The sequence below is a fragment of the Saccostrea echinata genome, unplaced genomic scaffold (assembly GCF_033153115.1).
Source record: "Saccostrea echinata isolate AGI-Se365-2 ecotype Australia unplaced genomic scaffold, CSIRO_AGI_Sech_v1 ptg000054l, whole genome shotgun sequence".
Lineage (NCBI taxonomy): Eukaryota > Metazoa > Mollusca > Bivalvia > Ostreida > Ostreidae > Saccostrea > Saccostrea echinata.
Genome location: NW_026889803.1, coordinates 49,463,837 through 49,476,739, shown reverse-complemented (window position 1 = coordinate 49,476,739; position 12,903 = coordinate 49,463,837).

Below are 12,903 nucleotides of genomic sequence, written 5' to 3'. Positions count from 1 at the left end.
GCAACGCTAAAGGAAAACAGTTGCCATGTTTCGAAACATACATATACACAGAATACATGTAACTGGTGTTCTTTATATTCTGTGAGTTAATAAATTAACTATTTTATAATATCGTAATTTCATAATAAGAATGTAAAGAAAGTTGTCAAACGGAAAGCATATTTTTGTCAACTACCACGAAAGAAAAACGGAATAACAAACCCGATTTGTTAATAAACGGTATGATCTAGAAACCCTACAGAGGAATTTCCGAATGCAAAAACAATGTCATATTCCTGGTAGAAATCAAATGTTCAATTAATTGTAAGATTTAAAACAAGAGGCCCATGGGCCACATCGCTCACCTGAGCACATTGGCTTGAATTTTAAACTACCTGATGATGCTTCCATGTCAATATAACAAATGGCTTTGTCGTACTTGAGAAGATTTTTAAAAAATTTTCCCATATATTCCTTTGTAAAAATTTGATCCCCCATTGTGGCTCCTCCCTATCCCAGGGGTCATCATTTGAACAAACTTGAATCTACACTACCTGAAGATGCTTCCATATCAATATGACTAAACATAACTTTTCTGTTCTTGAGAAGAAATATTTTTTCTATATGTTCTTATGTAAACTTTCCATCCCCGATTGGGCCCCACCCTACCCCTGGGGGTCACCATTTGAACAAAATTGAATCTACACTACCTGAGGATGTTTCCATATCAAAATGACTAATCATGGTTTGCAGTTCTTCAGAAGAAGATATTTTCCTTTATATTTCAATGTAAAACTTTGATCCACACTTGTGGCCCTGCCCCACCCCCGGGGATCATGGTTTGAACAAACTTGAATCTGCACTACCTGAGGATGCTTCCATATAAATATGACTCATCATGGCTTTGCTGCTCTTGAGAACAAGATTTTTCCTATATATTTCTATGTAAAACTTTGATCCTCCATTGTGGCCCCGCCCTACCCCCGGGGGTCATGGTTTGAACAAACTTGAATCTGCACTACCTGAGGATGCTTCCATATAAATATGACTCATCATGGCTTTGCTGTTCTTGAGAAGAAGATTTTTAAAGATTTTTCCTATATATTTCTATGTAAAACTTTGATCCTCACTTGTGGCCCCGCCCTACCCCCGGGGGTCATGGTTTGAACAAACTTGAATCTGCACTACCTGAGGATGCTTCCATATAAATATGACTCATCGTGGCTTTGCTGTTCTTGAGAAGAAGATTTTTAAAGATTTTTCCTATATATTTCTATGTAAAACTTTGATCCTCCATTGTGGCCCCGCCCTACCCCCGGGGGTCATGGTTTGAACAAACTTGAATCTGCACTACCTGAGGATGCTTCCATATAAATATGACTCATCATGGCTTTGCTGTTCTTGAGAAGAAGATTTTTAAAGATTTTTCCTATATATTTCTATGTAAAACTTTGATCCTCACTTGTGGCCCCGCCCTACCCCCGGGGGTCATGGTTTGAACAAACTTGAATCTACACTACTTGAGGATGCTTCCATATAAATATGACTCATCATGGCTTTGCTGTTCTTGAGAAGAAGATTTTTAAAGATTTTTCCTATATATTTCTATGTAAAACTTTGATCCTCCATTGTGGCCCCGCCCTACCCCCGGGGCTCATGATTTGAACAAACTTGAATCTACACTACCTAAGGATGCTTCCACATGAGTTTCATCTTTCCTGGCCCTATGGCTCTTGAGAAGAAGATTTTTAAATGATGCCATTATTTTTTCACTAATTCCTAATTATCTCCCCTTGGAAGAGGGCATGGCCCTTCATTTGAACAAACTTGAATCCCCTTTACCCAAGGATACTTTGTGGCAAGTTTGGTTGAAATTGGCCCAGTGGTTCTTGAGAAGAAGTCGAAAATGTGAAAAGTTTACAGACAGACGGACAGACAGACGGACAGACAGACAGACAGACAGACGGACGCCGGACAAAATGTGATCAGAAAAGCTCACTTGAGCTTTCAGCTCAGGTGAGCTAAAAACATATCTGAAATATTCACTTGCCCAATCGGACAAGTACATCAGCAGTTAAACTTGCCCGAACTGAGAATTTACTTGCCCTGGGCAATCAGACAACCATTAATGTCAATCCCTGGAAAGATTGTTTTATATAAATTATCCCCCTTCCAGTAATTTTTGTCTATGTTTTGTTTTTCTGATGTGTTTTAATTCAATTAAGTAAATATGCACATTCACAACACTTTAAAAGTGTTTCAATAAATCACTAGGTAACATGAAACAAATCAATTCAGAGAATTTATCCCCCCCCCCCCTTTAAGAACAAATTAATTGAGTGGAATATCTAAAAGGAATGCATGTGGTAAAGAAAAGAAGGAATGACCTTTCACCATTTAAAAGGAGTCTCTCTTTAGCTAGAGAGTCATCACCTAAGTTTAATTGCAAATGCTCAGAGAACTTATCATCTGGAAACAACTTAATGCAATATTAAAATTTAATATTTGTTGTTTTTGAAAAGTCATAGGGAATAAAAATAACTAGAAATATGTCCATAGGACATGAATGCCCCGCCGAGGGTATATTAGTGATGCAACATGGAAATTTGTTTTAGTGTATGAAATTTGATGAGAATATCTTGAAATTGAAATCTAAAAAGTTGGATATTGATGATAAATTCTCCCCAAATTATGTATAAGTGCATAAACTTACATAAATATATCTTAATGGTTTCTTTAAAATTAAGCAAAATGCTAATCTAAGAAAAGTGAGGTCAAGGTCACAGGAAAGTTCAAGGTCAAATGTTTTTGATGCAGTTGAGTACTTTTCACAAATTTGTATCAGTATATTTAAGCATATTTAAGTTTGATAAAAATATTTTGAATGGTTTATTTAAAACCGAGCTAAACACTTTTTTAAAATAAATGAAGTTAAGGTCAAGGTCAAAAAATGTTGATGCAGCTGAAAAGGTTACATCAGTATGTATTAGCATATAAAGTTTGATAAAAATATCATGAATGTTTTCTTTAAAAACTGAGTTAAACACAAATTGAGAAAAGTGAGGTCAAGGTCAAAGGAAAGGTCAAGGTCAAAAAATATTGATGCAGTTGAATAGCTTACATCAGTATGTATCAACATATGAAGCTTGACACTAAATTAAGAAAAGTGAAGTCAAGGTCAAAGGAATGATCAAGGTCAAAAAATGTTGATGCAGTTGAAAAGCTCTCATCAGTATGTTTTATCATATGAAGTTTGATAACACTGTATTGAATGGTATCTTTAAAACTGAGCTAAACACTAATTTAAGAAAAGTGAGGTCAAGGTCAAAGGAAAGGTCAAGGTCAAAAAATATTGATGCAGTTGAAAAGCTCTCATCCACATGTATCAGCATATGAAGTTTGATACAAATATCTTGAATGATGTCATTAAAACTGAGCTAAACACTAATTAAGAAAAGTGAGGTCAGGGTCAAAGGAATGGTCAAGGTCAAAAAATGTTGATGCAGTTGAATAGCTTACATCAGTATGTATTAGCATATGAAGTTTGATTACACTATCTTGAATGGTATCTTTAAAACTGAGCTAAACACTAATTTAAGAAAAATGAGGTCAAGGTCAAATGAAAGGTCAAGGTCAAAAAATGTTGATGCAGTTGAATAGCTTACATCAGTATGTATTAACATATGAAGTTTGATTAACCCACCTTGAATGGTATTTTTAAAACTGAGCTAAACACTAATTTAAGAAAAGTGAGGTCAAGGTCAAAGGAAAGGTCAAGGTAAAAAAATGTTGATGCAGTTGCATAGCTCTCATCAATATCTATCAGCATATGCAGACCTGCCTACCCTTTTCATTTATGTTTCCCTAGTTTGTTGTTTTGCAATGATACTCTTGTCTAAATAAACCTGTAATTGTACATCATTGAATAAAGCAACCATGAATGTTCCATTTTCAAATCATTTATTGACAAAAAGTCCATGTGTTGTAAAACTGGTATCCAAAATGCAGTCATATCAAACTTGTTTAACTTACATGCCTAATGAACTTTTGGAAAATTTAAAGCAAATCACACAATTCAAAGTTTCTTTGCATGTTAATACAAATTCTACATAATTGTGCTATTTCGTTTTCCTTACATTTACTTGTCTCTGTGTTGTTCTAAGCAATGTAAGAATAAACGGAATTGAAAATTAAACTGACTTTACTTATTGCACATATCATTTCAAAGTTTTTTTTCTTATTTTTGGCATGCCACCTCTTTAAAAGGTATAACTACAAGGTATACTACGTATGATTTTTTTATTGGAAATAATCATATCGTGAAAACCCGAACCCTCTATTAATTTGTATTAAGGAAGCTCTAAACACTAAAGAGAACTGCTTTTTGGACTTTGAGAAAAATATATCATATAAAAATGCACATATTCAGTGTATCTAGTTCATTTTCAACATAGGGTACCTGCCTTATTTCTGCAGAAAAAATGTTCAAAGACAATGAAATATTTGTGAACAGAAATCACTGTTGTTTACTTGCATTTGGAAAATTAATGGAATTAATGTATTCAATTACTTAATCTTGGTCTAACATAACATTAAGAATACTTTAATTCATAAGAAATTGTGTCATTTACTGTAGATTCCCATTTATACTATTTTTGTTCTAAGGGCAGATCACTCTAACTCAATAAAACTATCCTACAAATAGAACTCTTTAGTGTGCAGTGTTCAGAGCTTCCTTAATTACCTTCTTCTTGTTTTTAGTTAGGAAAGCCTTTACTTTAACTCCCAAGTAAGCATTTCGTTAAGTTGTCTAGGAAAAATATTTAAAAGCGTAAAATTAAATTTCATGGCATAACAGCGTAATTTCGTGGTAAAACATAGGTAATCAGAGATTACAGAGCTCACCTCAACGAATGTTGTCTTTAAGTAAGGTAAAGTCCCACACTAAACTAATAATCTAGGAGTGTGCATCCCTAGATCCAACATTTATGCAATTTTGGTCTGAAAGGGCTTGCAGTTACTTGGGAATAGACTTATCTGAAAACTTAAAACTAGTCACTCATCCAGAAAATGTAAGTCAAATCCAGCATCCGAAGCAAGTTTTGAGATTGTTCGTCCCTTGATGCATCATCCATGCAAGTTTGGTTCAGATAGGCCTTATAGTTACTTGGAAATGAGATCTGCTCCAAAAACCTTAACCTGGTCACTCATCCGGAAAATGTAACTCAGATCCAGCATCCGAAGCAAGTCCAGTAGTGTGCATCCTTAGATGTATCATCCTTGCAAGTTTGGTCAATATAGGGTATATAGTTACTTGGAAATGACATCTGCTCCAAAAACTTTAACCTGGTCACTCATCCGGAAAATATAGGTCAGATCCAGCATCCGAAGCAAATCCAGTAGTGTGCATCCTTAGATGTATCATCCTTGCAAGGTTAGTCAATATAGGGCTTGCAGTTACTTGGAAATGAGATCTGCTCCAAAAACTTCAACCTGGTTACTCAACCGTAAAATATAGCTCAGATCCAGCATCCGAAGCAAGTCCAGTAGTGTACATCCTTAGATGTATCATCCATGCAAATTTGGTCAATATAGGGTTTATAGATACTTGGAAATGACATCTGCTCCAAAAACTTTAATCTAGTCACTCATCCCGAAAATGTAGGTCATATCCAGCATCCGAAGCAAGTCCAGTAGTGTGCATCCTTAGATGTATCATCCATGCAAGTTTGGTCAATATAGGGCTTATAGTTACTTGGAAATGAGATCTACTCCAAAATCTTTAACCTGGTCACTCATCCGGAAAACGTAGGTCAGATCCAGCATCCGAAGCAAGTCCAGTAGTGTGCATCCTTAGATGTATCATCCATGCAAGTTTGGTCAATATAGGGTTTATAGATACTTGGAAATGACATCTGCTCTAAAAACTTTAACCTGGTCACTCATCCATAAAATATAGGTCAGATTCAGCATCCGAAGCAAGTCCAGTAGTGTGAATCCTTAGATGTATCATCCATGCAAGTTTGGTCAATATAGGGCTTATAGTTACTTGGAAATGAGATCTACTCCAAAATCTTTAACCTGGTCACTCATCCGGAAAACGTAGGTCAGATCCAGCATCCGAAGCAAGTCCAGTAGTGTGCATCCTTAGATGTATCATCCATGCAAGTTTGGTCAATATAGGGCTTATAGTTACTTGGAAATGAAATCTACTCCAAAAACTTTAACCTAGTCACTCATCTGGAAAATGTAGGTCAGATCCAGCATCCGAAGCAAGTTCAGTAGTGTGCATCCTTAGATGTATCATCCATGCAAGTTCGGTCAATATAGGGCTTATAGTTACTTGGAAATGAGACCTGCTCCAAAAACTTTAACCTGCTCCAAAAACATTAACCTGGTCATTCTTTAGCTGAAATTGCAGCATCTGAAACCTTGACTGGTACAATAAAACACACTAGAAGCATCCTCCATGCATCTCTGACTAATATAGGCCATAGAAGTACTTGAAAAGAAAACTGCTCCAAAAACCTTAACCTGGGACGCCGACGCCAAGGGTATTACATAAGCTCCCCCAACTTCATTGAGGTGAGCTAAAAAACGGAAGAATTACGCCAAAAGCGGAAGGGTAGGCAGGTCTGCATATGAAGTTTGATAAAAATATCTTGGATAGTTTCTTAAAAACTGAGCTTTGAACAGAGCTAAACGCAAAGTGTGACGGAAGGACAGACGGAAAGACAGAAGGACAGAAGACGGACATGACAAACACTATATGCCCCGGCCATATTCATGGTGGGGCATAAAAATGTCACAGCAAAATCTCAAAGAGAACTAAAGTTATCATCTGGAAACTACTTTATGCAATGTATGAATTTTTGACCTTGGCTTTTGACCTCAAAAGTGATAAGGAATTTTTAAGACATAAGGGGCAAAGATACAAAATTTCATTGCAAAAACCTCAAAGAGATATCTGGAAACCATTTTATACAATAAATGAACTTCTGATCTTGGCCTTTGACCTCAAATCAACAGGGTTCCTGCTTTAAGCAAAAGCAGGAGACAAAAACTTGATGTGTCAGGGTGACATGAATGCCCCCATTGACATGCAATTTCTAAATATGTGAAAGTCCAAGAATGGGTGGAAATGCCAGAAAAATAAAATATATTGCTGCCTTTGTTTTCTGGAATCAATTGTTTTTACCACAACATACTTAAGCTGCATAAAATGGTGATCACTTCCAAGCAAAACAATAAAAAAGACCAAAAACAGTGAATGATTAGACATTTTCAAATTCTGAGGGCCATATCTTTTGGTAAAAATGAGTCAATCAATAAAAACTCATATTTGATCTGTTAGTTTTCAATATCAAGAGTCATACCAGAAATCAACTCATTATCTACATGCATAGCAAAAAAAGGTCCCGAAAACTATGACAGAATGACAATGATGCAGTGATGGACAGAAAGGTGTAACACTATAAGCCCTTAAAAATGAATCAATCTGTACAAAACTTTAAGTTGATCTGTAAGTTAATAATATTGAGACATACCATAAATCAACTCAATATCTACAAGCATAGCAAAAAAAGACTGTGAAGCAGTGAATTATTAGAAATTTTTAACTTTCGTAAAAATGGGTCCATCAGCATGAAACTTGAATATGATCTGTATCAAGAGACACACCAAAAATCAGCTCAATATCTTGAAGCAAATAAAAAAAATAAATTGGAAAACAGTGAATCATTAGAAATTTTCAAAGTCTCATTTGATTTGAACTCGATTTGTAAGTCATCAATATCAAGAGACACACCAAAACTCAGCTCATTATCTGCAAACTTAGCAAAAAGTAGGGAAAACTAACAATGACTTATTGATGAGTGATGGAATGATAGATGGAAAGGGGAAACACTAGATGCCCCCCCATCATTTCAGGGCGAGGGCATAACAAGTCCTGAAAGCAGTGAATTATTGAAGATTTTCAAAGTCTAAGGATCATAACTTTCATAAAAATGGGTCAATTATCACAAAACTCTGTAAGTCATCAATTTCAAGAGACATACCAAATATCATGCGGGAAAGGAGGGAGGTGGTGTAGCTGCAATAATGTAGCCCTCTCTGATTTTTTTTAATCTGATATTTCCCCCCCCCCCCCCCCAAAAAAAAAAAACGGAGAGGGCTACATTATTGCAGCTAGTGTGGTGGTCCATAAACGCTGAGCCGTTAAGTTAGTAGGAAAAGTCATACATATGAAGCTTAAGAAGTGAAGTGGAGCGTGGAGTGGCCTTAAAGTTATATGGAGAAGAAAATAAATTCTTTTCCTGGTACACATGCATTATATAAAATTTGATCCTGATTTTAGCCAACTCTAATAGCCTTCGGCTCAGGTGAGCTAAAAATATGGGAGTCTTTGCAAATTAAGGGTTGTGTTTCGTTAGGCGATGTTTAAAAATAAAATCTATGGTAGTTCCATGTGAAAATTTTATCCAATTTTATGGCCCAACCCTAACCCCTGGGACTAGGAGTTGAACAGCTTGTACGCGGTGACAATTTTTCCATGGAAATTTGTCCCAGCGTACTTCGAGTACATTTAATGCACGTAGTAGCAATTGAAGACATCCACGTAATTTTCTACCCATGGATCAAACAGAAATTTTAATTCCGTGGAAAAAATATATTTACAATAAGTTTCATCTTTTCTGTTTCATTGGTTCTTGATAAGAAGATTTTTCCTATATATTTCTATGTAAAAATTTGATCCTTTTGGTGGCCCCACCCTTACCCTGGGGTCCATGAATTGAACAATTTACAAGCTACATTATGTCTGAAAACTTTCACTTAAGTTTCATCTTTTTTAGCCCATTGGTTCTTGAGAAGAAGATTCTGGGATCGACATTAACGGTTGTCTGGTTGCCCAGGGCAAGTAAATTCTCAGTTTGGGCAACTGAAACTGCCGATGTACTTGTCCGATTGGGCAAATGAATATTTCTGATAAAAACTTTTTTAATTTTACATTAGTTTATAAACAAAACAATAAAATTGAACACTGATTTCTGCCAGGTTCTGAATTTGGAATCCCTTGGTAGCATTTCTCAATCGTAACTTTTATTCAGAAATTGGGTTCATTGTTCCATTTTCCTTCTTGGTAGCTGGCAACTTAAAATACGCTTTCCATCAGAAAACTCTTTTTACATTCTTCTTATGAAATTAGTTGTTATAGAAAAGTTTATTCGTTCATTCAAATAATATAAAGTACACCCTTTATTCTTAGCGCACTAAATATCCTGGTCAGGATATGTGTTTCGTTTACCTTTAGTGTGGCTTCAGTTTTTTCCAAGGGAAAAAAAATCAAAATCAACAAAATTAAGATCGTACAGAAAATAATTTATAAAAACGTTAATTTCACTTTAAAGGAATTATTGCTGCATGGCAATTTGAGTTTACAGGATGGTTAATGAAAGGAAAGTGATATACATCTATATACAAATGTAGCATCACCGGCACATCAACATTTTTTTCTGGCAGTTTACTTGCCAAATAGAAAGTAATATGTCACACTTTGTTTACAAATAATGGATTAACTTACTGGTATTTTCTTCTTTCTAAAATTTGGGCAACCAAGTTTTGCATTCGGACGAGTCAAAGTTTGAGTTCACTTGCCCGAAGGGAATCTGAAAGTTAATGTCTATCCCTGAGATTTTAAAAGATTTTTCTTAATATATACTTTAATGTAAAATTTTGATGCCCTATTGTGGTCCTGCCCTAACCCCCAGGGTTATGCGTTGAAAAATTTAGAATCTATGCTTCCTCAGGAAGCTTCCACATAAGTTTCTTACTTTCTGGCCCAGTGGTTCTTGAGAAGGAGATTTTTTAACGACCTCATCCTATTCTTTTGCTTTGTAATATCCCCTTGAAAGTGGGTTTGGCCCTTTATTGGAACAATTTAGAACCCCCTTTTCCTAATAATGCTTTGTGCCAACTTTGGTTAAAATTGGCCCAGTAGTTCTCGAGATGAAGTCAAAAATGTGAAAACAGACAGACAGATGGACAGCTAGACAGATGGATGGACACTGGTGATCAGAAAAGCTCACTTTGAGCTTTAGGCTCAGGTGAGCTAAAAAAAAATCCAGGTGGATGCAAAAGTCTCTCTGACTCTTCTTGACATGTATTTTGTGCACTTATTAAATTTTGAACTCTAAAGCATCTTATTTTCAAATAAAACAATATTACATTTTCTTTGAAAAATACAAAAAAATTCATATAAAATAATGAAGAGATAACATAAATCTTTCCATGCTGCAACCATATTTCAAATGAGATGTCTTAGAGATCCATTAAATGAAATTTTGGTGTAGTATTCCTCCTTAAGAACTTGTAGAATTACACATGCACATACAACAAGAGGTCCAAGGGCCTTAACAGTCACCTGAGTATAAAACAACAATCCATAGAAGATCCATAGAGTATAAAATAAACTGATAGAAGAAGCTTTTGTAAATCTTTGATTTTCCCTTGTGGCCCCACCCTATCCCAGGAGTCCAGAGTCATGATTTGAACAAACTTGAATCTATACTAGCTGAGGATGTTTCCATGTAAATATAACCAATCATGGCTTTGCTGTTCTTGAGAAAAGAATTTTTTCAATTTTTAATGAATTTTTCTATGTACTTCTATGAAAAACTTTGATCATATTAAAATGACTAATCATGGCTTTGCAGTTCTTGAGAAGAAGAAATTTTCCTATATATTCCTATGTAAGACTTTGATTCCCCATTGTGGCCCCACCCTACCCCGGGGGGGGGGGGGGGAGGGGGGGTGTCAGGATTTTAACAAACTTGAATCTACACTACCTGAGGATGCTTCCATATATTGATTAATCATGACTTTGCTGTCTATGAGAAGAAGATTTTAAAAGATTTTTCCTATATATTTCCATGTAAAACATTGATCATCCATTGTGGTCCCATCCTACCCCATGGGTGTCATGATTTGAACAAACTTGAATCTACAATACCTGAGGATGCTTCCATATAAATATGACTCATCACAACTTTGCTGTTTTTGAGAAGCAGATTTTTAAAGATTTTTTCTATATATTTTTATGTAAACTTTGATCATCCATTGTTGCCCCGCCCTACCCCCGGGGGTCATGATTTGAACAAACTTGAATCTACACTACCTGAGGATGCTTCCATATAAATATAACTCATCATGGCTTTGCTGTTCTTGAGAAGAAGATTTTAAAATATTTTTCCTATATATTTCTATGTAAACTTTGATCATCCACTGTGGCCCTTCCCTACCCCCGGGGGTCATGATTTGAACAAAATCGAATCTACACTACCTGAAGATGCTTCCACATAAATATGAGCGATCAGGGCTTAGCTGTTCTTGAGAAGAAGATTTTTAAATATTTTTCCTATATATTTCTATGTAAAACTTTGATCCTCCATTGTGGCCCCACCCTAACCCCAGGGGTTATGATTTGAACAAACTTGAGTCTACACTACCTGAGGATGTTTCCATACAAATTTCATCTTACCTGTACCAGTGGTTCTTGAGAAGAAGATTTTTAAAAGATAAAACTAATTTTTCACTAATTCTTAATTATCTCCCCTTGGAAGAAGGCTTGGCCCTTCATTTCAACAAATTTGAATCATCTTTACTCAAGGATAGTTTGTGGCAAGTTTGGTGAAAATTGGCCCAGTGGTTCTTGAGAAGAAGTAGAAAATGTGAAAAGTTTACGCACGACGCACACCCACACGACGACGGACGAAAACAGATAGCAATAGGTCACCTGAGTGACTCAGGTGACCTAATAAAATGGTTATTTTTATAACTCAGCTACACATATACAGTGTATTTGATTCAAGGAAATACAGTAATATTTTTAAATATTGTGCCTAGACCTTACGAGAATGCACAAGATTCAAATCTGCTTTCAGTGCTTAAATCAAAATAAAAGCAAATGTGCATGCAAATAGAAGAATATAAGCAGCAATGCATGTTTGGAATTTTTTCCTTTTTTGTTTTATATACATGTATATTTCCCTTTCATGGAATTCCTATTCCTGGATTTTTTTTCTCTCACCATTAGTTTTAATTTTTATAAACCTGGAGTTCATATTATTGTAGCAGATAGGAAATTAATATCTATACTACACAAATTTTCCATCAATTTCTCAGGAGTCAGCCAAAATAGGAAGATATGTACAAGAATGCTCCAAAACTTAGATATGTAAAAATTCAGTTCCTTTAAATAGCATCATCCTTCTCAGAAAAAGCATGAAAAGATGGGTATTAAGACCTGCAGAGTTACATCACTTAGTGTAAGCCACATTAGAAAACTGACTTTATACAGGACCCCATCATGTTCTTATAAGAAAAATCTTGAATTTTTCACCATTGCTGTTAAGTATTTTTATGCCTATGAAATAATCAATTTGAGACAAAAAAAGGTCACACACAAACAGGCTGGCATGCCAATATTCTTGACCTTTGAACAGGTGACATAACAATCCATTACTTTTTCTTGAATCTTAAATTATCTTCTATCTACTGTGTAATACAAGTAGTTTGCAGGATGAAAAATTGTCAAGTTTATTTCATTACCTGGTTATAACATCTATGCAAGTTTGGTTTGGGCAGGATTCGCACTTCTTTAGAATGAACCTCCTCCAAAAACTTCAACAGTTCAATCGTCTGGAAAATATAAGTCAGATCCACCATCATTAAGGCTAAGTATCGCCTAAAGTTTTGCATTGCTATACTGGGGGGGTATATCACGAATTTTTCCAAAAATATCTTGATAATATAATACCATGATATTTTTACTATGACTTTAAATGAATTTCCATAATTTTTCTAACAAATTTATTGTGGAAACAAACTTAAATTTTTTTTTTTTCATTTTTATTTATACATTAATTA